General features: G+C 39.2%; 2 long non-coding RNA genes across 3 annotated transcripts in view; one reads left to right on the forward strand and one right to left on the reverse strand.

Moving 5' to 3' along the window:
• LOC102549329 (uncharacterized) overlaps window positions 1–26,517 on the forward strand; it is a 145,088-nt gene that overhangs the window by 11,054 nt on the left and 107,517 nt on the right. The window lies entirely within an intron of this gene.
• On the reverse strand, window positions 9,513–13,672 carry LOC120102180 (uncharacterized). 2 transcript variants are annotated; one of them, XR_005503345.2, is made up of 3 exons: window positions 13,537–13,672; window positions 10,335–10,480; window positions 9,513–9,671 (listed from the first exon to the last, which is right to left on the reverse strand). It is a non-coding gene; the product is annotated as an uncharacterized LOC120102180 (long non-coding RNA). The 2 variants fall into 2 exon arrangements; XR_010066247.1 differs by lacking the exon at window positions 9,513–9,671 and having other exon boundaries at window positions 10,172–10,480.

Consider the following 26,517-nt stretch of genomic DNA (forward strand, 5'->3'; position numbering starts at 1 on the left):
AGAATCTTTTTTCTGTAACCTTAGAGGTCTTTAATTTTATCAAGGAATACATTGTAGCCAGTCTTTCCAACTTTCCTTTAACCTGTTAAAGGGGGAGAAAGGCTGATTTAGGAAGATCTGTCTAATCTAGTTCTACCCTTCACTGAGAAAGTACCTATCCACCTGGCATGCGGCTTTTTAGTCATCTTGAACTTTGCGTGAAACTTCTGAAAATGCTCTTATCTACAAACTGCAGGAACTCTGGGGATAATTTGGTCTCCAACATCATTACCAAAGTACTTCCGTATCCTTTGTGTTGTTCGAAGATTTCTGGCATTTCATTCAGCATATTATTGTTTAAAGTCCCGGATATTATACAGAAAATAATAGTGGAAGGGAAGGTCTTGGAAAAGTGCTTATTATTTTAGTAAGACCCTATATCTTAGGAAATCCTGCTGAGTTGAGCACAGTTCTGAGACTGAGTTTTCGGTTAGGGTTGGGATATTAAATAGTCTCTTAAGTATAGTTTGAGAGCGAATGTTTTGGATTTCTTTCTGTTGCTGACATTGATAAGAAGTAGTGTGGTGGAAGAAAGAATTTGTGCAGTGTACCCTTAAGTCCATCCTTAGGGCAAGTCAGAGGAACTTTGGTCAGGAACCTAAAGCAGAAACCATGGAGGAATAGTTGCTCCCCCTGGCTGCCTCACTCACAGACTCATACTTAACTCTTTTATGCAACCTAAAGGCAGATGCCTAGTGATAGGGCCACCCACAGTGGGCTAGACCCCCTGAACCAATTAATAATCAAGAAAGTGTCCCAAATTCTGATCTAGGCAGTATCTTGGCCAAGGATTTACTTTCTGGTGACTCTAGGCTATTCTTAGTTGGCATTAAGACTTAGCTACTCAATTCTAGTGAAAATGAAAATGGAAACTCATTTAAATTCTCCTAAAATGGAACTTTTGATCAGTGGACACCTTACAGTTATTGAATGGCTGATCAAAAGTCCATTGCATTTCTTTCATTATTTTCTGTTTGTTTAGTTTTTGTGTTCTATGCTGTCCAGAGTTCTCAAAGGAAGTCTTGTACTCCTTGCTATGTGGATGGTGCACGTGTGTCACATGTAAACATGTGTGTGCAGACATCCAAGGTTAACCTAGAATATCACTCCCCATTGCTCTCTACCTTCATTACATGAGGTAAGGGTTCCTACTGAACACAAAAGTCATTAGTTCATCTGGCCCCTATGAGTTTCTGACACCTGCCTACCTATGCTGCCATTCAACAAGGCTGAGGTGACAGGCATGTCCTAATATACCCACCTTTTTACTTTACTCTGGGGGCCTGAACGTGCACCGTTATTATGTTTGCACAGATTTCATTTACTCTTAGAGCCAAGCATATTACCACAAGGTCAGCCTTAAGCCAAGGAGATCAGTCTTAAAGAGCTAAGTTCTTGCTTGAAACACTGTGGTGTTTGAAACAATGATTCTTACTTTAATCTGTGCACAGAACACCAGAGCATATTGGTAAGGCAGAGATGATTTAGTGGGACGGGGGAGAGCCAGGTGGTTCACCGTTTCTCTCAGCCATGCTGTTGGATGACAGGCCACATTTCATACATCAGCCTGCTGGCTCAGCCTCGCTTCCTTTCTTCAGTTTCTCTCAGTTCATGTGCATAGCAGAGATTTCAGCCCAGTCCTTACAGAACATGTCACCCAACTAAGGGTAAGACTGGAATACTGACATCTTGTCATTTGTAATCACTGCCCTTGCTCCTTTGCTACTTCCCTTGAAGCATTTCCTTTCCACAAACTGGAGTATTATTTCAAGTGCCTTCTACAGCACGTCCACTCTTCTACCTCACTGAGAAATTTGCTCTTTACAATTCTTTCCTTTAAGCTTCTGTTGCAGTGCCTGTTTTTCAAATAAGACTTGAACTCCAGAATACTATCTATATTCTGGTAATTAAGGCTATGTAGCAAGCCATTGAAAAATGTTATTGGTTAGTATAAAAAATGGTTATTTTACTCACACATCTGAGGATGAGCCCTAAGAACAGGTAACTCTTAGTTTGGATGGATGAAGGGAGAGGCCAGCAGGCTTGGGCCCAAGCTGATCTGAAGCTTTCCTCTCCCATGTGCATGCCACCTGGATGGAGGAGACTCAACATCTGGGATCCTTGGACATCTGTTCCCATCTCTATGTGCTATCACCACACGGTCTCTTTATCACAGCTGCTTCAACTTAGATAGTCTCCAACAACACAGGTGGAGGAATGGGAGGGAGATTGAGCTTGAACCAAAGCATGAGGGCCAGCTGGAAGCCAGCTGGCTATTGGTGACCTAGCTTTGGAAGTTACCAACGTGGTGATACTTTGTTTTTTCTCCTGCCTGCCAAATTCTCTTTTTTGGGAGCCAGTCATTGGAGATGCTTCACACTTGAGCATAGGAGAAAATTTATGAAATTTCACCCTCTAAGACATCTATCTTTAAAAAGGAAGAGTGCCAAATAGTTTCCAAAATGTTTACTAAAAAATTGCACTGTCCAACTGTTAATTCAGACTGCTGTCTTATGTTTTTAGCCACTTTACTGTGTGACCTCACCATTGTCCTCATACTCAGTGCAGATTCCTTAAGAGTGGCACTTGGTCATCTTCACTGCTCTGTCTCCATGAACTCCAAAATAATTGGGCAAAGAACAGGCACTAGTCCTTGGTGAGTCAATGTAAAACTGATAAGCTTTTTACTCTGTAGAAATCAGTACATTTCCCATTTATTGCTGTTACTAATGAATTAGACAATATATAAAAGTGTGTTAGCATAGTACAGTACACACATTACTAAAACCAGACAATTCTTGTTGTTGTAAAAATATAAAAAATAAAAAAGTATGGTTGTCTTTTATCTTGCTAGATTCAGCACCGCGGTGCCCAAGGTATCTGCTGTATATCTTGGTGGAAACACATCCCAACTCCCTGGAGACCCAGTGTCTCCTGCCACCTCACATTTTCCTACACTCAAACCGTCACATAAAAGAACACACAACACAATAATCTTTGACCCAATTGGTAAGATATAATTATCCACTTAAACATACAAAGCCCGGTGCCATCCATCCCTTAAGATCATTAATAACAACCTGTAAATACACAGAGTGGTATCTTAATGTCACCTGCCATGGCTTCTCTCCCTCTCTCTCCAGTCTCTTCCCCCTTTCTGTCCCAGTCTCCTCCTCTTCCTTCAAATTTCTCTACCACCCATCCTTCCTTCTCCTCCAATGACAGGCCTCCTTCTGTCCTGTACCTGCCCCTCACCTGTATTTTACAAATTCACTGGGGAGAAGGTTCTGGTGAAGTCACCTGAGTCCTGAGCATGTGACTAGGCAGCAGTTCTTGGGGTAGTGGAATTAGCATCAAAATACAGATAACTCCAGGGCAAACTACAATAAATTCTAGACATTGTTCCTAATATTGGTGGCACCTTTAACACATACTACGGAATCCAAGTGCATTCTGTATCTTGCTAACAAATCTCTCAGGTAGAACTAATACTGCATCATTCCTTCAAAAAATATTCTGGAGACATTCTTGGAATCCTGTCTGATTCCACAGTGGATGTGTTCCAACTCCTTGGATAGTGTATTGGATTATTTGTATTATCAAGATGGCAAGAACATGGTTCAGGATTGATAAGTTCCCCCATATCCTGGCATCTCTAATTCAATTCTCTTTGTGTTAGTTCCCCATGTATAGAATCAGAATGGGAAGCATGTCAGAGAAGGGTAGGAATAAGCTACTTAGGCAGACTATAATAGTGACACGATCTAATGGTAAGTAACTTAGAGGCTATTTGAACTGATGGCTTCAGTGCTCTGGGCTCATGTCAACAGGAACTGCCACGCAACTTGGTGGAAGTAGTAAGAGCAAATGAGAACTGAAACTTACCCAGTTAGAAGCCGCCTATTAACGAACCACCAGGACTCAAATAAGCTGCAGCTCCACTTTAACCAATCAAATATTTGATTTCTTTGCTTCCTTATTTATCCTAGATAATTCCTCATTACCTGTTGTTGCTAAGCTCCAAACTGCTTTCATTAAGAAGCTATGGAATATACAAGTTGCTCTTTATCTTTTTTTAAAAAAGATTTATTATATACAGCAGTCTCCCTACATGTATGCCTGCAGGCCAGAAGAGGGCACCAGATCTCGTTATAGCCACTATGTGGTTGCTCGGGATTTGAACTCAAGACCTCTGGAAGAGCAGCTAGTGCTCTTAATCTCTGAACCATCTCTCCAGTCCCACTGCTGATCTTTGAACAGTAATATAATCATCAATATTTTGTATGGACCCCAAGTAAAATTAGATACACTGTATGCATATCGCATCCCAGATTTTTGGTCCTGTTTATTAGGAAAAGACTAACTGTGCATGCCTATCCCAAAATGGAATGTTTGGGTAAACACTTGAGAAATTATTGAATGAGTCTAATAATAATTGTGAAGTGATCTTATAATTAAAAATATGTACAGACTCCACATTCATTTTGTGCTTGGATGCCTCAAAATCTATTAGACATAAAGTAATCATCATTAAAAAGAATATATTCATTTGTTCTGTGTGAAATTGTTAAGCTGAAGAAATTGAAAAGAGAGTAGAGATTTGATAACAGTTCTTCATATGTTGGCAAGTAAAATATCCTCATTCCCTAATTATCTGTATATTTCCATCTCCTTACCTGTAAAGGGGGGGGGAATCCAGCCTTATAGTTGTGAGTAAATAGTAAAATATTCAGAGTAACATTTTGCAGGATACACAAGGCATAACAATTGAGGCTATACTCATTCACAATGATTTCTACTTCTTTTAAGGAATGATTCCTATCTTGGTTTAAGAGAAGTCAGTTATTAAGAGGTATCTTTATAAACTCTTGAAATATACATTTTAATGTATGAAAACTGAGCTGGGGCACACATCAATTTGTAGTGCATGTAATCATGACCTGTGTGCTTAGCATATTAAAAACCCAGGATTAAATACCTAGTGGGAAAAGGGAAAGGAATTGCAAAAATCATAGAGCTTATTATGAAATATAGGCTATGTTTTTATATTTTCATAATAAAAACATTTTGATTTGAGGATATTGCTTGTTAAATACTGTGATGTCAGCACTAACTGTGCTACTTCTGCCTTATTTCATTGCTAAGTAGAAGGAGCATATGTCCTGGGATGAGTCTTTTAAGTTAGCCTCCCATCTTTACCCTCTACTCGATTCCTTACTAAATGAGGTTTGATAGTGTTTAGGGCAATGGCTTAGTTTATCCTAGAGAAGGTTTTCACAGAGTCGGTGACTTAGCAAATGAGAAAATATTTTAGAAGTCTGGAGGCTACAGAGTTCACGATCAAGGTATTAGTAGATTCTGTGTCTCATCTTAGGACCACATGTCCTTGGAGAGGAACCTGGCTTTGCTACTGTTCAGCCTTCCTTCTCCAGAGGCCTCCTGTGTTTGTTAACTTGTCCTCTTGTTGAGGATGCATGCATTCATGCTGACTTGCCAGTAGAAATTTGTATGGTCTCTAGAAAACTCCCTGTGTTTCTGGTACTGGAAACTAAGTATTCACAAAATACTGTTTTGTCGCCTTCTTTTTTTTCCCTGTCCTTCTTCAAGGTGATATGAGGTCATGGGTCATGTGCACTGTGAAGTACCACGTGCCACTTCCTGTCTTCAAAGGCTGTCACATCCTCTTCCTTCTGTCAGTGGTTGGGATGATTGGAATCTCTAGGGCAAATCCAGGAGCCTCTTGAGAATTGCAGAACCACATGATAAGATAGTTCAGATCTCTTCTTCTCTACTTGGAGGAGAGCCATCTGACAAATGACTTTTTTTTTAATCAACATGAAATGACTTACTGGGGATCCATCCCATATACAGATACCAAACCCAGACACTATTGTGGTTGCCAAGAAGTGCTTGGTGACAGGAGCCTGATATAGCTGTCTCCTGAGAGGCTCTGTGAGAGCCTGACAAATATGGAGGCAGATGCTCACAGCCAATCATTGGACTGAACACGGGGTCCTCAATGGAGGAATTAGAGAAAGGTCAGAAGGAGCTGAATGGGCTTGAACAACAATACCAAACAACCAACCTCCCCCACCCCATAGTTCCCAGGGACTAAACCACCAATCAAAGAATCCACATGGAGGGACGGACCCTTGGCTCCAGCCACATATGTAGACTTGTAGGGCATCAGTGAGAGGAGAGGCCCTTGGTCCTGTGAAGGCTCGATGCTTAAGTGTAGGGGAATGTTAGGGTGGGGAAGCAGGAGTGGGTGGATGGGTGGGGGAAGCACCCTTATAGAATCGGGGGGGAGAAGGGACAGAATAGGGGGTTTCCAGAGGAGAAACCAAAAAAGGGGCTTAGCATTTGAAATGTAAATAAATAAAATATTCCAAAAATAATAATTACAACTTGGAAAAAAACAAAGTCTGAGAACTCAGGGCTTAATTCATGAAAATAGCAAAACCAGCAACAAATAATGTTCCTTCACAGCAGTAACATTTGTCATATATTAACTGAGTAAATGCAAAGTCCTGTGTGACTACTATATCCATATAACGTGGGTCCAGTTTCTCAGAGTAGAAGACCATCAACACTACTTTTATGGATGAGTAACTAGAATAGGTTCCACACTGGTTAACTTAGTCTGACCTAATTTACATAATTTCTTAAGGGCTATTTAGGGACTCTTAGATTTGTATGTATGCAGGTTTGTTTGTGTGCATTCATGTGTGGACACATGCATGCATATACGTGTACTAGGCTGAGGTTATCTTTGGATATTCCCCATCTCATTCTCCACCTAATAATTTTAGACATGGTCTCATATAGAACCAGTAGTTCACTGTTTCAGCAAGACAAGCCACCATTCCAGCACTGGTGTTATAGTGACAACCTGAATTCCCAACTGTTAAAAAATATTTTTAAGCATGTTTTATGGGGATTGTAATAAAGTCTTCAGGCACATATAACAATTTTATGACAAAGCCATGTCTACAGGCCCATGATATTTTTATGTATAAACTGCAGACTGAGCTTGGGTCCTCCTGTTTGTAAAATAAACAGTCCCCCTATACCAACTGGGCCATCTCTCCAGTCTCACTCTTCTCTAGTGAAAGTTCATTGAGAAAGAAAGTCCATGGAAGTTTTACTTTTGTTAGCCTTAGACTGAAAGGTTCATTTCTTACTCCTTTCATTTGTTTGTATAAAACATTTCACAATGGTTCCATCAATAGATATGCTTTTTCAGTTCTGTAATTCTTTCTAGCATTTTAATTACCTGGAAAATTGGTATAGTCTAACATGCCCATACAAAGTCATATACTCAAGCATCTTTTAAAACAGTAAGAAAGGATCATCCTGTTGTGGAAATAAGCTTAAGACACTGGAGGAGTCTGCTTCCAGTCATACCTTTTACTTGGTATGGCCTATTTAAAATGAACAGTTCAAAACCAGCCTCGCTTGACCTAAGTATATATGTTCACACACAGCATGTCTGGAATTTTCACATTATGGTTCATTGAAAAGGCAATGGGCTTTGCAAGGGGATTGACAACAAAAGGAAAAATGATGAGGAAAATTGCCTTACTTATCTGCTGCAGCACTCTTGATTGCCAAGTGTAATTTTCCGGTTCATTATAAGGGGGGGGGGGAGGTTTGACCGTTAACTTGAGTACTCATAGATTTCACTGATACAAAGAACAAGTTGCTTGAAACATGCTTTGCTTTTTAACGAAGCCCTGGTAATTGTGTGTTTTTTAAGCATCATCAGTTTCCATCAGTTTCCCTGCTGCTGGAGTTATATTCGGGTAGAATACTTAAAGGTCATCAGACACCGTGGAACACGAGCCAGCTGTAGACAAGTGAAGATGTTAAAATTATACAGGAGTGACACAAGCCATTTTCTGAGTTATCGCTTGACATAGCATGAGATTTGACTGGGTAATTGAGGCAAATGGCCCTGCTATTATAGATGCCATGATAGATCAGACAGGGGTCAGAAAACACAACAACTTTAATCATCCTTTAACATAAAGGGGCACTGCTCTAGCACACTATACACAGTGCCCCCATTTAAAATTTTAATTACTTATACTACTGTCAGACCCAAACTTTTGTTCCCCAAGAGACACCTCTCTTCCCCAACACTTCAGTTTCTTTCTGTTATCCTGAACTGACTTTTTTTCTTCAAATTCAAGACTAAAACTGCTAGCCACATATGACTGTTTAAATTAAAATGAATTAAAATGAAACATCCCTTTCCTCAGTCACAATACTCATATTCAAAGTTCAAAGGGCTCAGTGGCTTTAGGGCAGTGGGTACTCTAGCAGACAGTGAGAAACTTCAGCATCTCTGTCAGCTCATAAATATGGTGAAGCACAAGAGTGTCATACATTGGAAACATGTTAGAACAATTTTATATATATATGCATATTTTATAGTATATATAAACACACACACATATATATGTATATATATGATATATTATTCCTTTATTTTATTCAAGTGACAACTAAAATCCCTAAAAGGAATTGATGTAGCTTCAAGAAATTTTATCATCTGTGGCTTTCCTTACAGCTCCTTTAGACAGTGTTGATCTATATCTGATAAAGCCACCAAGGTTACGCCTGTGATCCAACACAGGTGAGGTTATATGTAGAAAGAGCCATATGGGAGTGGGAAGTGGTTGGAGAATAGCACCTCAAACAGGAGTAAGGTCATTGTTATAACACCTATGGCAGAAATTAAGTAAAATATAAATTGTAAGCTGATGGTCTGCACAAGAAGGATGTTTGCAAAGAGTTTCACTTCAGAGTAGAGCTGAACACCAGATATTTTATTGGAGCTTCAGAAACGATGACATCCAGGTGAATGTGCAATGAATACTTAGACCCTTTATCTAAAATTGTGCAACTAGATTAGGGTTTGAGGCCTCTTTTATGTGTGTGTGTCAAGGTGACACAGAAGATGCAGAAAAAAGTGATATGCTCCAGTCTTGCTAACATAATTCTTCAATGCATCAGCCTTTCATTTTCACAAGTAGTTTTTAGTATCATCATCACAAAATAAAGCTGTATTTCTTGTATTCACATTAAAATCCAGCCTTTTGAGCTGAAGGAGTTTGCAACCCCATAAGAAAAAACAATACCAATCAACCAGAGCTTCCAGGGACTAAATCACCATCCAAAGAGTACACATGGACAGACCCATGTCTCCAGCTGCATATGTAGCAGAGGATGGCCTTGTTGGGCAACAATGGAAGGAAAAGCCCTTGATCCTGCCAAGGCTCAACCTTCTAGTGTAGGGGAATGTCAGGGTGGGGAGGCGGGAAGGGGTGGGTGGATTCATGGGAGAACACCCTCATAGAAGAAGTTGGAGGGGGGATGAGATAGGGGGTTTATGAATGGGAAACCAGGAAAGGGGATAACACTTGAAATGTAGAGAAATATTTCTAAAAGTAAAAGAAAATTCAGTCTTTTGTTTTCAGTACATGTATTACTGATATCCATGCAATTATGCTTTTATACAGGTATTTGCTCAGAGTCATTTCCCAATCCAGAATGTTTTTGTCACTCCTGTTGAAGTCTTTGAAGACTAAGTTTAGACACCACAGATTCTTTCAAAGCTATAATGTCTGACAATCAGAAAAAAAAATGGCTCAGAACATTTATTCTTGACCTGGCCTACACAGTGATGGGGACATTCTTACCATATATCACACTTACATGGTGTGAAGGTTTGTATATGCTTGGCCCAGGGAATGGCACTATTAGGAAGTATGGTCTTGTTGGAGTATGTGTGTCATTGTGGGTGTGGGCTTTAAGACCCTCATCCGAACTGTCTGGAAGTCAGTCTTTCACTGGCAGCCTTCAGATGAAGATGTTGAACTCTTATCTCTGCCTGTATCATGCCTACCTGGGTCCTGCCATGCTCTTGCCTTGATGATAATGAACTCAACCTCTGAAACTGTAAGACAGCCCCAATTAAATGCTGTCCTTATAAGAGTTGCCCTGGTCATGGTGTCTGTTCACAGTAGTAAAACCCTAATTAAGTCACATGGGTTTTTTTAGCACTGCTATTCTTTTCACACTGCTGGCTGCAAAGGGAATTTACTATATTTCAAACCTCAATCCCTTTTCCTTAAAAAGCAGTTTATTTCATGTGCTAAGTTTCAAAATCTCTAATGACTGAGTTATTCATTCTTTCAAATAGATAAAATGCAATAATGTTAGTCATAGAAAAAAATGCTTCACAGGTTAGCACTAAATAGATATTATGATATCCAAGTTGCACTAACTTCACAAACACACTTCAAAGTACTTTGCTGCTTCTGTAGACACTGATGTCTCCAAGTCTTAATAGCCTGGCCTTGAATGCATTTGTTTGTTGAAAACCTCATACCGGTATTTAACATTGCTCCTGTAGAATGCGTAGATGAACAACCTAATAACACATATGGCAAAACAAAGAAGAAGAGAAATGTATCCATAACTATTGAACAGTAGTTCACAATCAAGATATTTGCTACATTACTAGGCATGGAGTATTACTAGAAAAGAGTTTACAGTCTCCACACTAACACCATCTGATGCTGCCTTCTTTCTTTTCCCTCTATTCACCAAGCATTTACTGCATGTTTAACTTGTTCTAGAGATTGCTATTCAGTTCAGTTATACAATAGACGATCATGGCATACACAGTTCTTTTCCAATCCATATGTAAATAAAGATAGATGGACTAGGCAGAGAGAAATATGCAGACATATTTTAGGAGCTGTTTGTTTTAAAATGAGCTGTGCCACCTATCCCCCATTAAGTTTCAGATACCTATGCTTGTTTTGCAATTATTAGATGCTTCTTACCTTATGTAATTCTGCCATTATCTGACAAAGAACCCTGATTTGGAAAACAAAAACCTAGTGTCCCTCTTGACAGACTTGCTATATATCTTGGCAAGTATCATTCTATGTATATTTGAAAATACACATCTAGGCAAGTGGAAAGATGAGGTATTTGCCCATTTCCTCTGGAGAAAAGAAAACAAAGAATGAGGATAGGAAAAACAAAGCTGTTCAACGGTGTTTCTTAAAAATCACTAAACCAAGGTTGTCAAACCTGATGCTGGAGGATTATAGTATATAGCAAGTCTAGGGAGAGGCCCAGGAGTTCTCTGTGTTTTGCTTTCACTTATCAACTCTTCTTCTTATTAAAAAGGAAGTCTAAGAAGCTCCGGCTTGGCTAGGCTTTGAGTTTTGTAGCATAAAAAAAAATCACCACCAGGATTAAAAATGTGTTAAAATTTTGTTTTAGGAGCTCTTACTTCCCATGCTTCCTATTCGGCATATTTGAAGTGATGAGAGTCCCTGGAATCTGGCATTTTAATGAAAAATTTCTAGTAATTTCAACATAGGTCTACAGATCACGGTGTGAGAAATACAGGTCTCAAGCATCAATTTTGAGAAGGTCTGTATTGAGTATTTCATGGATATGATTCTAACAGCCAACCAAGGCACATTGAACCATCAGGTACTATGAGAAAACACTGAAATCTCCTATGAAATGGTATTTTCATTACATTTAGAGAGAGATCATTATTTGGAAGTGATAAAAGGACAAAACGGCAACCAACAGATTGGGAAAAGATCTTTACCAATCCTACAACAGATAGAGGCCTTATATCCAAAATATACAAAGAACTTAAGAAGTTAGACCGCAGGGAAACAAATAACCCTATTAAAAAATGGGGTTCAGAGCTAAACAAAGAATTCACAGCTGAGGAATGCCGAATGGCTGAGAAACACCTAAAGAAATGTTCAACCTCTTTAGTCATAAGGGAAATGCAAATCAAAACAACCCTGAGATTTCACCTCACACCAGTGAGAATGGCTAAGATCAAAAACTCAGGTGACAGCAGATGCTGGCGAGGATGTGGAGAAAGAGGAACACTCCTCCATTGTTGGTGGGATTGCAGACTGGTAAAACCATTCTGGAAATCAGTCTGGAGGTTCCTCAGAAAATTGGACATTGAACTGCCTGATGATCCAGCTATACCTCTCTTGGGCATATACCCAAAAGATGCCTCAACATATAAAAAAAGACACGTGCTCCACTATGTTCATCGCAGCCTTATTTATAATAGCCAGAAAATGGAAAGAACCCAGATGCCCTTCAACAGAGGAATGGATACAGAAAATGTGGTACATCTACACAATGGAATATTACTCAGCTATCAAAAACAACGAGTTTATGAAATTCGTAGGCAAATGGTTGGAACTGGAAAATATCATCCTGAGTGAGCTAACCCAATCACAGAAAGACATACATGGTATGCACTCATTGATAAGTGGCTTTTAGCCCAAATGCTTGAATTACCCTAGATCCCTAGAACAAACGAAACTCAAGACGGATGATCAAAATGTGAATGCTTCACTCCTTCTTTAAATGAGGAAAAAGAATACCCTTGGCAGGGAAGGGAGAGGCAAAGATTAAAACAGAGACTGAAGGAACACCCATTCGGAGCCTGCCCCACATGTGGCCCATACATATACAGCCACCCAATTAGACAAGATGGATGAAGCAAAGAAGTGCAGACCGACAGGAGCCGGATGTAGATCGCTCCTGAGAGACACAGCCAGAATACAGCAAATACAGAGGCGAATGCCAGCAGCAAACCACTGAACTGAGAATAGGTCCCCCGTTGAAGGAATCAGAGAACTGGAAGAGCTTGAAGGGGCTCGAGACCCCAAAAGTACAACAATGTCAAGCAACCAGAGCTTCCAGGGACTAAGCCACTACCTAAATACTATACATGGACTGACCCTGGACTCTGACCCCATAGGTAGCAATGAATATCCTAGTAAGAGCACCAGTGGAAGGGGAAGCCCTGGGTCCTGCTAAGACTGAACCCCCAGTGAACTAGACTATGGGGGGAGGGCGGCAATGGGGGGAGGGTTGGGAGGGGAATACCCATAAGGAAGGGGAGGGGGGGAGGGGGATGTTTGCCCGGAAACCGGGAAAGGGAATAACACTTGAAATGTATATAAGAAATACTCAAGTTAATAAAAAAAAAAAAAAGAATTGACCTACTAGTAAAATAACATTCAATACTTTATTTCTATTTTATCTTAGTTTCTATTTCTTTCTTTCATGCTCCCAAACTCACTCCTCTATTCAGAAAATATATCAAGGATTTCTTTTGAAGGGAAGGCCTTGAGATAATCACTGTTTGTATAAAAATGGACAAATATATATGTATATGTGGGATAATTTCTAATCTCGTACAACTCATGATAGAGGTGGGTTTTCTAGCTATCAAATACAATAATGAAACACTTTAAAATATATTGGTTCAAAGTAGCAATGATCAAATACTTTACTGAAAAGTTTGCACCTAGAATAGAGCCCATGAGTCAATCGATTTTTGATCCATATAATATCAGATTCAGTAACTAACTACATCTGGAAAAACCTGTCTCAATAAAACTTGGTGTTGATTCTTACCTGGAACCTGACTGAAGATTTTAGATTTTTTCATGTGTCTCTTCTAGGAACTTAAGGTACATCTCTGGGTCTCTGAACCACTGCTTGTGTAGCTTTCCTCAGATATAGTTTTCTAACAGAACACAGAGAAAGGTTCCAATTCTGCTTCAGAACTCTGGTTACAGAACATCACATGCATTGAGTTCTGTCAGTCGATCAACTGAATAAAGCTGTCTATAATCATAGGTCTAGAGCCTATTCTCTAATTAAAAGTGAGAGAAGTAACAAAGTTTTAGCCATCTCTTCTATGTATGTGTGTCTGTGTAATGCAAGACAAATATTTAACACTAAAGCTGGGCATGATGCTACACAATCTGTGGTACTAATACCTAGGAGAATCATTGCAAATTTGAAGCTAGTCTACATAGTGAAGACCTTGTCTCCAAAATCAAACAAATGATTTTGTTAAAATCCTAACAATTAACTAAATATACTCTTAATAATAATTCATAGGCAAAAGAGTCGTACTACAAAAGTGTAATACAGATAGAACGATAAGGAAAAATAAATGAGGGCAAAATGGTATGAATTGGTCTTCATTTTTCTGATAGGCACTGACTGCCCCATATTGTTGTTTGTATCCTGTCATTTAACCTGCACAGCAATCTTAGGTGACTCCTATTTCCATTTTACATGATCTAAGAAATAAGAGTGCCCTGGAATGACAGAGTCACAGTTTCTAGGTTCTCCTTTTACTCGAGATATTTTAGAGGACTCCTGTTCTTATACCAAAGTCAGTCACAGTCAGGGACCAGGAGTGGTTCAGAAATTCCAATGAGGGGCAGGCGCCTGAGGAGAAAGCTATGTACAAAGTAAGACAGAACAAACACTGAAGATGAACTCCATCTCCTTCCCCCTGGCTCTAGCAGAGAGTTGTAATTTCTTGCACAGCAGAGTTTTAAAAGGAGATTGAAAAATAACAGCTGGACTCCCATTTGTAAGTGGGCAAGGGCAGTTCATCAGTTTCACTTGATTCTATTTTTTTCAATCATAGATATATTTACTAAAAGCTCAGAGAGATTCTGTGTCTCTAGGAATATTGGACATAATCCTGTCCCCCCACAACTGGACAGGATTTACTAAATAATACTCCTGTAAATAAACCTGAAAAGGTCTCTGTCACTTGTGCAGGTTTCCACAGCTCTGGTGACAGTGCAGGAATGTATTGCCTAGGTGATGTGGGTTTTTCGATCTATAGGATCTACAGAAGTAATCCTTCATCTGGACCACATGATATACCATCAAGTCAGTGCCACTCCATGATGTATTACTTTATAAAATAAGGTTAGCTGTCAAAAACTCGTTCCAGGGACCAAAAGTTTTGGCTTGGGGAAAAAATTCATTTCGGACCTTAAAAAAATACATTTTTCATTCAAGTGGAGTGAAAGACAACTCAGTCAGAGCTAAGAGGCTTGGAGGCCCCATGAACTCTAGTAAAAATGATGCTTTTCAGTACTCAGGGAAAAGAATGACAAGGTCCAAATCAAGGAACCCTTAGCTCTTCCAGATTGGGGTTTTTGAAGAAGTTTACAGGATGGGGCAACAAGAAAGTCTTTTAGTAACTTGTTACTTGATGTGCCCTTGCAATAGCACAGGCTGAAAAAAAAATGAGTAGGTGTTTCACAAGACTAAGTTCTAAGAAACATCTGGAGTTAAGGTTTTGTATGTGAGCGAGAAAATGTCTTATTATTATTTTGCATATCCCTATTTATGGATGCTTTAACAACTGCTGTTTTACAGTGGGTGATAATATATTCTAAAATGATCTTTAATACTGATATTTCAAAATCTGTTCTTAAATATGTGCATGCCATCTGAAAATTAAAAAATATCTGTCTTCTCATGTTTGCCTTCAGATGTGCTGACTAATCTTGAAACTTTATTTGCATTTATCTATAAATTCAGACTTCAGATACACCTATTTTTAGATTATACCTGAACATGATATTTTCATCACAATATGCAGTAATAGATGTTCAAGGGAAATGATTACCTAAAAGAAAGCCAAAAACAACAAACAGAAACAAAACAAAAACACGGAAAAATTCTTGGGACATAAGTATTTCTCTCAGGAAAGTAAGCAATCCTTAAGAAGAAGATTAGAAGTAAGGTTCTATTTTGGAATGGTAGAACTTCCAGGGTCAGGAAAGACACTGCACATCTCAGGTGAATTTTAGCTCCAAATCTAGGAAAGAGCAAGTTAAGTCAGTGAAAGCTTAAGTTACTTGAGATGCTCAAGTAGTGATTTTAAAACTGAAACTTTACCATGTAGTTTTTAACCATTCTCCAAGCAAAGAGTCTACCATCTGCATCTGATCAGCTGTGTCTGCTTTTGAAAGACCTGAGGAGAGCTATCATACTCTTGAGTAGGCATAGAGTACCTCTCTCTCTCTCTCTCTCTCTCTCTCTCTCTCTCTCTCTCTCTCTCTCTCTCTCCTCTCTCGTCTAGGGAGGCTCGATGGTATAAATGCTGTGGGAGGTTGATGATGAAGGATCCATTTATTACTGTGTGCAAGCCATCATCCATAGTTGGTGAGGACATTTGTGGGAGTATGAATGAAAATGGCCCCGATAGACTCTTAGGGAGTGACACTATTGGAGGTGTGACCTTGTTGGAGTGAGTGTAGCTTTGTTGGAGGAAGCATGCTACTGCAGGGGTACATTCACTGTCTAGTGATGTAGAATTTTCAGAGCTGCTCCAGCACAGTCTATGCCTATGTTCTGCCATGATTTTCTCCATGGCAATAATGCAATAAACCTCTGACCTGTAAGCCAGTCCCAATCCATTATTTTCCTTTATAAGGCAAAAAATTCAATACAATAGAAATATATCCATTTTCAAAATATTGATGATGTTCCAAAGTGGGTTCAATTTTATCAGTTACATTAATTTTCTAACTCCCATAATTATTTCATCTTGAGACTGACGGATCTCTGAATGGGGGCAGTTTCTACTGGGTTAAAGGAAGGTAGGGGAACTGTACTGTCTCATTCTCTGGTGGTGAACAGACCCTACAGCCATATCGTTGCTATGCAGTTTTGAAATATGTTTATGCTTGAAACTAATTTGTGTTTGCAATAGCAAGACATCACAGGTACTATTTTTGCTTCTATAGTAGAAACATTGTTATTTTCCTTTAAAAAGGTTAAGATTATAATTCTAACAATTCTTCATATCATTTCACTAATACCAAATATCACATAAATGGCACAAGCAGAGTCTTTAAGTGACTCTCAAACTTCATAAGCAAGGCCTCCAGTGTCTGCATCTGTGTCCATGTCTTTTAAATTCCCACAACAGCAGCTCATTAAACTTGAGCACTTACTACCACAATCCTTTCACTAAACCCATGGTCAGGTACATAATAGCAATAATTCATACTATGGTACCAATTTCAGATTAGGGTTACATTTGCTCTGCTAAAACATCATGCCCGTGAGCAACTTGGGAAGGAGAGAGTTTACTTCCTCTTGTACTTTCAGAGAAGTCAGAACAGGAACTCGCTGAAGGAACCTGACATAGAAGGACCTGACATAGAAGCCACAGAGGAATGTTGCTTATAGACTTGCTCCCCTTGGCATCTTTAGCCTATTTTCCAGCATCCTAAACCATCATTTATGATGGCACCACCCACAATGGGAAGAGCCCTCCAATATCAGTCACTAAGAAGGTGCCCCATATGTTTGCCTGCATTTCATCAATTGAAATTGTCTCCTTTCAGATGATTCTAGTTGCCGTCAAGTTGACACGAAACTAGCAAGCACTCATATAAATTGACTGCCTCACATAATACTTCCAATATTTACTTAAAATCCAAGTTCAACATAAATTTTAGACTGATTTTTTGAACATGCTAATATGATAATTTTTTTAGAAATAATCCTAATGGGTTAATCATAAACTTTAAATAGCATGCTGAAAAGATAACCTGAAATACTGTTTAAATATACAAACTGTATTTGTGGTTTCTTATTTTAACTACTCCAAGTGTGAAACTGATTTGTGTAGCATTTTCTCATAATGGTGGGGATGTATTAGTACTCACCTAACAGTGTGCGTATACTTATATATGACAGGTGAGCTTAAAACTTTTTTTCTGAATATTGCTTAATCTAGTTTCAGAATTCGCTTGCTCAGATACCAACAGTTATTTTAAAAGTGTCTATTCCTGTTATTGTTTTTCTTCCCTATCTGGACTGTTAAATGCTAGTTACAGACACATCACAGTTCAATGAACTGTGGAGAGTAGAGTTATGTACTGTATGTAGTTGATTACCTTGTAGTTTCTCATATTATTATATCCACTCAAAAAAAAAAAACCATGACATTTCAAGTCATCTAAGGGAAGCATACTGTCATTGGGAAATCTTGAATAATGTGATGTGACAGCATAGTAAGTCTTTGAGTCGTATATGCAATAACTAAAGTCAGCTTCTGATTGTGAAGTATCCTATAGAAAGGCATTGGAAGAGGATGCATAAATGTCACTTCTATTTCCTCAAAGTGATGAGATAAGATGTACCTAACCCTTAAGGGACTGGAGGCCACAGTAAGTTTAGAGGTCTGGGGGGTGTGGGTGGAGTGGGGACATCTTTGTGGAGACTGGGGGTTGGGTGGGGAGGAGGTATGGGATGTGGAACATTCCTCAGATAGACTATGAGGGGATTAAAATCTGGAATGTAGGGGTTGGGGATTTAGCTCAGTGGTAGAGCGCTTGCCTAGGAAGCGCAAGGCCCTGGGTTCGGTCCCCAGCTCCGAAAAAAAGAACCAAAAAAAAAAAATCTGGAATGTAAAAATAAATAAATAAATAAATAAATAAATAAATAAATAAATAAATAAATAAATAAATAAATAAGAGCTATACTCACAATGGGTGAATACTCAGCTTGGGATGAACCAAGAGCATTTTCTTCTCAGTTCCAACTTACCCTAGGCCTAGGTCTGGAAGCTTCCAGCCTTTGTACAATCTAATCATCGAAGCTGAATGATTCAATCCAGAATTTCTTTACTTATGTCTGTATTCTTCTATGTGGCCTCATTTTATCTTTGGCAATATGTTCTAATCTCCTGGTTCCTTCTCATTATCTGAAGTTCTGCTTTTGCAAGTGTCTTGCTTGTTTTCTATGTAACCTGTCTTTATAAAACTATCCTGGTAAAAACACTACCCACCACTCACCAACTCAACACACACGTTGCTTCTTCTTCTTCTTCTTCTTCTTCTTCTTCTTCTTCTTCTTCTTCTTCTTCTTCTTCTTCTTCTTCTTCTGCTTCTGCTTCTGCTTCTGCTTCTGCTTCTGCTTCTGCTTCTGCTTCTGCTTCTGCTTCTGCTTCTGCTTCTGCTTCTGCTTCTGCTTCTGCTTCTGCTTCTGCTTCTGCTTCTGCTTCTCCTGCTTCTCCTGCTTCTCCTGCTTCTCCTGCTTCTCCTGCTTCTGCTTCTTCTCCTCTTCCTCTTCATCTTCCTCCTCCTCCTCCTCCTCCTCTTCTTCTTCTTCTCCTCCTCCTCCTCCTCTTCTTCTTTTCTTCTTCTGCTTCTGCTTCTGCTGCTGCTACTGTTGCTTCTGGTGCTTCTTCTTCTTCTTCTTCTTCTTCTTCTTCTTCTTCTTCTTCTTCTTCTTCTTCTTCTTCTTCTTCTGCTTCTTCTGCTTCTTCTGCTTCTGCTTCTGCTTCTGCTTCTGCTTCTGCTTCTGCTTCTGCTTCTGCTTCTGCTTCTGCTTCTGCTTCTGCTTCTGCTTCTGCTTGTTTCTTCTGCTGCTTCTGCTTCTTCTGCTTCTCCTCCTCCTTCTCCTCCTCCCCCTCCCCTTCCCCTTCCTCCTCCTCCCCTTCCCCTTCCTCCTCCTCCTCCTCCTCCTCCTCCTCTTCCTCCTCCTCCTTCTCTCTTGCTGTTTGCAAGTAGCTTTCCTTCTGCTGTTCTCCTGTGAGTTGGGAGTATCCTATTTCTGACTATTCTGTCAAATCTTTCTTTGATCCATCACTTTGTTTGTTCCTCAATTAGATGTGACTTTCAAACATAGGTGCTACCCTCCCAACCTAACCTTACCTTCCTGTTTGGGGATTAAGATGTGTAATAAATCTTTGTCTTAACTACTCACCTTTAATCCCAAACAATGAAAGTAAAGTTAGTTTGTAGAAGGAAGCACCCGTGTTTGAAAGTGATATCTAAGTGAGAGACAGACAAATTGAAATCAGAGAAATTGACAGAGTAGCACATGCTCAACTCAGGGAAAGAGAGAGAGAAAAGAGGCTACTTAGGACAGAGCAGTGCAGGAAGAGGAGACAGTTTTACAGAGAGAGAGAGAGAGAGAGAGAGAGAGAGAGAGAGAGAGAGAGAGAGAGAACAGACTAGACACAAGTGAAGACAGAATGAGCCAGGCAAATGAGGTCAGAAAATCAGAACAGATTTTCAGAGTTCGTTTCAGGCCAAGCAAAGCAAAAAGTCAGAAACTGATAGTGAACTCAGACTGAATAAGTCAGCTTGGAGAGGAGTTTGAGTGAGACCAACTGAGATAAGCCAGGCAGAGCTCAGAAAGAACAAGACAGGGTGAACTTATTCTGTAGCAAGTCTCAGAGGCTCAAAACATTCTAGGCCTAGAAAGATTGTTTGGAGGCTAGATGCTTCCAGGACTGGGCTTAGGTTATCAGACTGAGGCACTAAGCCTTTGGGACAAAAATTATTACAGTTGAATAAAATATACACTAAAATTCTCACATGGATTGTGATTGGTAATCTTGACTGCCAACTTGACTACATTTGGAATTAACTAAAACCAGCAGCTGGGTATACCTGATAGGATTATTATTGCTATCATTATTGTTATTGTTATTATTATCATTGTTATTTTATTATTTTTAATCAAGAAAAAGATTTGAGGTAGGAAAACTCACTTTTTATTTGGAACTTCTGAGTTGGGAAGATATAACTTTAATCTGACCACACCTTAAGCTGGCAGCCTATATAAAGGGCAGGAAAGGAGGAAGCTTGCTTTCTTTGCCTGCTTGCAATTACTCTCTCTGGAACATCAATTTCAACACTGGTATTACAGCCTACTTCTTCAGGTTTCTGACTTAGACATCAGAATAATACACTGAACAACTACTGGATTCTTGGACTTTCGGTTGGTAGCCATTGTTGACTAGCTGGACTACCTCTTACATTTGCTAGAATATAAGACATCATAACAAATTACATATATGTAATTGTATGTGTATATGTATATATGTATATATATTCTGAATGTTCTATTCTTCTAAAGAAACCTAGTATGATGGTTTTTTTTCACTTGTTTTAAACAGCAAAATGAAATTACTCCGATAAGCATCAGAATAGATTTGCCTTTGAGTGGAAATAAGTGGGAACTGCTAACAATGTCCAATGGGTCATTTATTTATGTGAATATTTTACATCCCTCTGCTTTGATAGTCAAATATTGGAAAAGAGGCACTAAAGGTGAATACATCTGTTTTCTTTGCATTTCCATTTCAGAAGTTCTACTGAAAACCTATCACTTCCCCAAATCTGATATAACTCAGACAAACATATGCACTTTTAGCTGTTTGCACAGAAAACTACAGTATTAAAAAGGAGTGCCTTTCTATCAGAATACCTTATCTATGTGATGCTACCCTCTAGATTTGGTTGAGACATCTCCATCACTAAATGATATGAATATTTTAATGCTTGTGCATACGTTACATGTGGGTTTTTGTTGTTTGATGTTTTAAATTTCTTCCAGGTGAGGCCTCCCTGTATGTATGTTCTTGTAAATGGTTCTTCTCCTTCTACTTACATGTAAAGGTTCCAATTGGAATATTTTACATACCTTGTTCATTTCTTTGTTACAGTTGTCCCGTCCTCTTTCCCCTACAGTATTATGCTTCAACGGTATAACATGCAAGTCCTTATTTTGTAAAATAGTGCCTCACATTTTTCTGCCATCTTCCATGTATATTCAAGATATTTTCTTTGAATAACACTTCTTTTTGATATCTGTTTGATGGCACAAATTATCAAATAAGTTTTTTTTACCTTACCTTAATGTAAATAGATACCACTCATTCTATTCAGATGTGTGTAGGATTTTGTTTAAATATCTGCCCAAACAATTTTGATATTCGAAGGTCACAGACACATGTCAAACTGACAGAACCTATACAAAATTAGAAATTTGTTGGACATAATCCAATAATTAAAATTGTTACCTCTTAAAGTATTCACATATGCAAGTGATCTTAGGTTATTATAAAAAGATCTGAAGAGTGGAAAACAAGGCCATGGATGTGAGGCCCAGTGAGGAGCACATCCTGGGCATGCGCAAATCCTTGGGATCTGTCTAGAGCTTAGTGAGAGGTACAAGATCAATTTTACTCCATGTGCTATAACAGTATTCAGTTATTTAAATACATTACATATACTTATGGAAAAACCTGCATTTAAATAAATGAATTTATCTATTATTATTGTTTCTATATCATACGGCACATAATAATATCCAGTATATGCTTGCTTTGCTGTTAGTTTCTGACACATATGTGAAGAATCACCTCTGATATTTCTGAATTTATCAGTAACTGGCTTTAGTTTGTATTGGTTTTATTTATTTATTTTTTTAGTAATGTTTGAAAGCTTGCAAAATATGCCAATATATCATTATATGATAATGTTCTCTTTCCTCCACTTTGTTCTATTCGTCTTTTGCATAGTTTTTGAGGCACTAAACAGATCAGGATTAAAGTTTGCACAACATGATTTTTCCATTTGATTTTAAAACATTTTGCTGCAGATAAAAATGTCATCTGTTAGATATCATGTCTTTTAAACTGTGAGTTAAAATAGATTATCCCATATTTATAGATACAGTTTTACTTCTCTCCTTATTATTTTCTATTAATTCTTCTTAGTTTTTTCCCCTTTGTGTTCCTATTTTTTGTTGATTTTACAGAGAGTTTTCTCTATTTTATAATTCCTTTTCTTCAATGGTTTGTTGCCACTAGGCCACTTTTTGTGCTTTTCCTTAAATAACAGACATGATTAATTCCAATAATTGAATTCAGCATTTCATTTCTTCCCACCAAATATTATAAATGCATATTAATGAGTACCCCTTAGATGTTTTTAATTATTGTAGCTGCTCTAAACCGATGAGCCACAATGGGAATTTCTTTCTCTTCTATTTTTTAAATTTTATTTACTCTTTTTCTTACAGTCCAGATTTTTCTCCCTCTCCTGGACCACCCTCTGACTGTTCCCCATTCCATACCTCCTTCTTTCTCCACAAGGATGACCTCCCCTTTCCCTGGGGCCTCCAGTCTCTTGAGGGATAGGCACATCACTGACTGAGTCCAAACCTGGCAATCCTCTGCTGTATATGTGTTGAGGGCTTGTGTATGCTACCTGGTTGCTGGCCCATTGTCTGGGAGATCTATGGGCGTCCAGGTTAGTTGAGACTGTTGGCCCTCCTCCTCAGCTTCTTCCAGCTTTTCCCTAATTTAACCACAGGGGTCAGCATCTTCTGTCCATTGGTTGGGTGTAAAATATCTGCAACTGACTCTTTCAGCTGCTTGTTGGGTCTTTCGCAGGGCAGTCATGATAAGCCCCTTTTTGTGAGCACACCATAGCCTCAGTAACAGTGTCAGACTTTGGGGCCTCCTCTTGAGTGGGATCCCAATTTAGGCCTGTCATTGGACTTCATTTCCTCAAGTTCTTCTCCGTTTTGTCCCTGCGGTTCTTTCAGACAGTAACAATTCTGGGTCAGGGTTTTTGACTGTGGAACCGTCAAAAGCAACAAGTGAGCACCACTCATTTGTTGCTGCTCTCTGTCTTTCTGCTGGAGATGGACTCTTCAAGTTACCTCTCCGCACTGTAGGTCATTTTATCTAAGGTCCCTCTCTTCGAGTCCGGAGAGTCTCTCACCTTCCAGGTCTCTGGTCCATTCTGGAGGGTGCCCCCACCTCCTCCATCCCGAGGTTGCCTGTTTCCATTCTTTCTGCTGGCCCTCAGTGCTTAGGTCTTATTCTGCCCACCCAATACCTGACTATGTTCCTTTTTATTCTTCCCTTCCTGTGTCCAGATATATTTGTCTCTTATTGTAAAGTGTGTTAGTTCTTCTCATATAAAATTTTTAATCTAATTTTTAATGTAAATTTTTATTTAAATAATTTTACTTAAGTGATTTATCTGCTTAAGTAAACAATAATTCCTTGTGTAGGGAGCACATCCAGAGTTAACTTTGGCTGACTTTTTGCTTGTGATTAATCATGAATGAGTCTGCTGACATCTGTCTTCATTTTTAGTTAAGACACATGTTATATCCTGCCATGTTTCTCCACTTATGGACAAAGGCCAGAAGTACTTGTGGCCTCTAATAATACTCAGCTGTTAGGATTTTCTTGTTCTGAGGCAAAACATTATTCCAAATTGGTGAATTACATTTCTATGGGTCACGTCTACCTGTTTGTTTTACTAGAAATTGTACCAATGCTGGATGTGCTCCTGTGGACCCTCAGACTTAGAAGAAGAATATTTCTAAGACTGTAGTGCAGTGCTTTAAGATGGAAATTCCCATATCTCAGACTGGAAAGCTGCTTTGCCTCAGGCTTTTTGGCCTTATGGGACAAAGGACACAGAGATAATGGAGCCTGTTTTAGAAGAATCAATCGAATAGAGAAGTTGTAATGACTCTCTTCTTTCCTTTAATGCAACTGGTTATGCCAAATCAATTATGGGCTGGTCTTGAAATCAATCCAATATTGGACAAAAGGTAATGCCAATGGGCATTTGGATGACTGGTTCTGGACATTCAGCGACATATTTGTAAATGGGCAGCTGCCTTGTATGATGCCATGTTTCCTATGGATACAAATGGAACAGGTTCTGGGGTTAAAGTAAATGTAACATCTTTTACTAGTTGGGAATGTTACCTTTGTTATTGATTCTGATAATGAGTTCAATATTTCTTGTTTTAATTATCTTTTGTCCAATTGTGTTTCTCCATTGTACGGTGGTCAATCTGTAATGGTAATACATCAGTAGTACATCAACTAGCTTTTTTTATGATTCCTCTAAATTTATCTGAACCTCGTTATTCTGAGAAAGGTTTACAAATGTTGGAAGAATTAAATCACACTCTGGCAAGGAACAAACGTATCATTGAGTTGATCATTGCCAGAGTTGTTGCTCTCATAACTCTTGTAGCCAGTGCTACTACTTTTGCCCTAGCTTTAGTACAAGAGGTACAGACAGCTAGGGTTGTTATCATATTTTAGAAAGTGTAACCAATGTCCTGAGCCTACAAGAGGATTTGAACAGATGGCTAAAACAAAGAATTGATTCATTATTTGATAAGGAGGTGGTGCATTTAGGAATTCAAAGCCTCTGTCTTTTGATCCTGCTAGCATTCCAAGTGATATTCTAAAAATGTTACAGCCCTGTTTCCTTTTTTTTTTTTTTTTTTTATTAACTTGAGTATTTCTTATATACATTTCGATTGTTATTCCCTTTCCCGGTTTCCGGGCAAACATCCCCCTCCCCCCTCCCCTTCCTTATGGGTGTTCCCCTCCCAACCCTCCCCCCATTGCCGCCCTCCCCCCATAGACTAGTTCACTGTGGGTTCAGTCTTAGCAGGACCCAGGGCTTCCCCTTCCACTGGTGCTCTTACTAGGATATTCATTGCTACCTATGGGGTCAGAGTCCAGGGTCAGTCCATGTATAGTCTTTAGGTAGTGGCTTAGTCCCTGGAAGCTCTGGTTGCTTGGCATTGTTGTACTTTTGGGGTCTCGAGCCCCTTCAAGCTCTTCCAGTTCTTTCTCTGATTCCTTCAATAGGGGACCTATTCTCAGTTCAGTGGTTTGCTGCTGGCATTCGCCTCTATATTTGCTGTATTCTGGCTGTGTCTCTCAGGAGCGATCTACATCCGGCTCCTGTCGGTCTGCACTTCTTTGCTTCATCCATCTTGTCTAATTGGGTGGCTGTATATGTATGGGCCACATGTGGGGCAGGCTCTGAATGGGTGTTCCTTCAGTCTCTGTTTTAATCTTTGCCTCTCCCTTCCCTGCCAAGGGTATTCTTTTTCCTCATTTAAAGAAGGAGTGAAGCATTCACATTTTGATCATCCGTCTTGAGTTTCGTTTGTTCTAGGGATCTAGGGTAATTCAAACATTTGGGCTAATAGCCACTTATCAATGAGTGCATACCATGTATGTCTTTCTGTGATTGGGTTAGCTCACTCAGGATGATATTTTCCAGTTCCAACCATTTGCCTACGAATTTCATAAACTCGTTGTTTTTGATAGCTGAGTAATATTCCATTGTGTAGATGTACCACATTTTCTGTATCCATTCCTCTGTTGAAGGGCATCTTGGTTCTTTCCAGCTTCTGGCTATTATAAATAAGGCTGCGATGAACATAGTGGAGCACGTGTCTCTTTTATATGTTGAGGCATCTTTTGGGTATATGCCCAAGAGAGGTATAGCTGGATCATCAGGCAGTTCAATGTCCAATTTTCTGAGGAACCTCCAGACTGATTTCCAGAATGGTTTTACCAGTCTGCAATCCCACCAACAATGGAGGAGTGTTCCTCTTTCTCCACATCCTCGCCAGCATCTGCTGTCACCTGAGTTTTTGATCTTAGCCAATCGCACTGGTGTGAGGTGAAATCTCAGGGTTGTTTTGATTTGCATTTCCCTTATGACTAAAGATGTTGAACATTTCTTTAGGTGTTTCTCAGCCATTCGGCATTCCTCAGCTGTGAATTCTTTGTTTAGCTCTGAACCCCATTTTTTAATAGGGTTATTTGTTTCCCTGCGGTCTAACTTCTTGAGTTCTTTGTATATTTTGGAAATAAGGCCTCTATCTGTTGTAGGATTGGTAAAGATCTTTTCCCAATCTGTTGGTTGCCGTTTTGTCCTAACCACAGTGTCCTTTGCCTTACAGAAGCTTTGCAGTTTT

The sequence above is a fragment of the Rattus norvegicus genome, chromosome 4 (genome assembly GCF_036323735.1).
Source record: "Rattus norvegicus strain BN/NHsdMcwi chromosome 4, GRCr8, whole genome shotgun sequence".
NCBI classification, from domain to species: domain Eukaryota; kingdom Metazoa; phylum Chordata; class Mammalia; order Rodentia; family Muridae; genus Rattus; species Rattus norvegicus.